General features: G+C 36.7%; 1 long non-coding RNA gene across 1 annotated transcript; it reads left to right on the plus strand.

Moving 5' to 3' along the window:
- Positions 1–211: 211 nt before the first annotated feature.
- On the plus strand, positions 212–1,827 carry LOC107704686 (uncharacterized). The gene is made up of 3 exons (XR_001635994.1): positions 212–299; positions 1,419–1,446; positions 1,680–1,827. It is a non-coding gene; the product is annotated as an uncharacterized LOC107704686 (long non-coding RNA).
- Positions 1,828–2,254: the final 427 nt, after the last annotated feature.

Raw genomic sequence — 2,254 nt, forward strand, 5'->3', positions numbered from 1 at the left:
GGCTTTGATGTCCAAACATAAGTAACACTGTAAGAGCATTACTAAATAAGTAAACCTAAGAATGTACATTCTGTTATTAAATCCTTCTTTGTATATTCTGTAAATTATTATTTTTCTTTTCTGCATTTCACCTCTGCTATAGTTTATTTATAATAAACCTGGCATTGTATAATAAATATTGTTGACTCTGTGACAGATTGTTAATGTTCCTAGATTCTTCCATGCTGATGGCCGTGCACTAGAGTTGGAGCGTATCTCCTGTCGAAGAAAATATCTAGACATTATGAACCATATGACTTGTAAGTCAGTGTCACATGATCCTTCAGAAATCATGCTTTGTGAAAACAAGAATAAATTACATTTTACAATATATTCACATAGAAAACAGTTATTTTAAATAATAATATTTCACAACATTACTGTTTTTATTTATGATCAAATATATGCAGTTTTCTTGGTGAACATAAGAGACTTATTTCAAACTTAAATAACACAAGGGATTCGAATATTAATCCATTTATTCTAATAAAATCCAAGAAGCTCTTAAAAATATTAACATAAATAGTCATTTTTTCCTCTGGTGATTTGTATTGTATATGTGCAATGCACAGTGACGTAGATTCCCATTCTCTATCTACAAGCTACACACTCTCACACTGTGTCTACACTGGATGCGACAAAGTGACTGTTAAAAATCATTTGAATTTTGCGTCAGTACATCATAAATAGAACGAGGCATCAGTTTACTGTCAGGGATTTGTTGTGTCGCACCGCGCCGCATCCAGTGTAAACAGCATCACTGATTATAATAGGTTCTATTGTATTTTGTTGTGCCGTTCTGTGTAGACATGGTGTTAGAACTCTTATTAAATACCATTACATATGATGTATTTGTAAGTGTATTTATTTCTTGCTCCGTGTTTAGCGCAGTTGTCGTTGCTAGGAAACGCTTGTTTTGTTTACTGTGTGGAGACGTGCTGAAATCGAGTTTGGTCTGGTACTGTATTTCACACCCTAAATTTTGTGCTTCCTGATCCGAACCCGTGCTCTAAAGAACGCTGAAGGCGAACAGAAATTAGATATTCAGCTCTCTGTTTGCAGCGCGTCAGTCACGCGCGTCAGGAATGTGAGTGAAACACACACACAAACACATTTTTATCAAATAATACGTCATTAATAGCGGTTCACTTCCGCGATTTGGTACGATTGCGTTCACATCAGCAGCGAACCGTACCGGAGTTCACATGAACCGTACCCCAGACCACCCTTTTCAAGCGGACTCGGGTACGGTTGGCGGGTGCGCACCCGAGTTCGGAAGACAGCGTTCACATCATCCAAACGTGCTAAATGACTAAAAGTAAAGTAAAAGTAAAGTATTTATGATGCCATCCATAATCGATATAACTTTTCTATTTCAGAGGCTGAAAATCATCAATAAACCACAAGGTAATTATAACTTATTTCAAGAATAATAAGAAGAATAACAAGAAAAAATATAAATGCATCTGTGACTTAATATTGCTTATTTTTCAGTGGGTTGAAAGTTCTCATTAAACACATTGCTTTCTTCTCACCTTTGTGCATTTTCAGATGTTGTGCATATTTATGAATCAAAATGTTTAACTTTTAACTTTAACTTTTTAACATCGTAATATTTGTTGTCTTATTTCTCTTTTCAGAGTTTAGCTCCAACCCCAATTAAGCAGACCTGAGCAGCTGATCAAGGATCACCAGAAACTTTGCAGAACGTTGGTCCTCCATGCCCAGGACTGGACACCAGTGTTGTAAGTCATCAATCTAGCAGTCATCCTGCCTCTCTGAACTGTCATGTTCAGAACATATTGCTGGAGATCGCAACATTGTCTCTCAAGGTTCACTTACATGCAGAGTTTTGCTCCAACCTAGTGCAGTGCACCTGAGCAAACTAATCAAGGTTTTCAGTTTTACTAACCATAAAGTCACAAACAGGTGAGTGTGATCAGGTGTGGACCTAAAATCTGGGTGTGAATCACTCAGGTCCCTTGCTCTGTAGTCAGTGGTTAAGGGCTGTCTCAATCACAAAATTTTGTTTGCTCCCTAAAAAAGCTGTGAAAAGCAGGAAGCATCCGATGCTCACAATGTTCCCTTATAGGAAGTTCTGAAGCTCAAAACTTAAGAGATAATTCACTACAAAATGACACGTGATAGATTGTAAAACACAAACCAATATTATATTTCAGCATAAACATACATCACTAAACAGGTAATGTCTAAT

This window comes from Sinocyclocheilus anshuiensis, unplaced genomic scaffold (assembly GCF_001515605.1).
Source record: "Sinocyclocheilus anshuiensis isolate Anshui unplaced genomic scaffold, SAMN03320099.WGS_v1.1 scaffold12359, whole genome shotgun sequence".
Classification (NCBI taxonomy): domain Eukaryota; kingdom Metazoa; phylum Chordata; class Actinopteri; order Cypriniformes; family Cyprinidae; genus Sinocyclocheilus; species Sinocyclocheilus anshuiensis.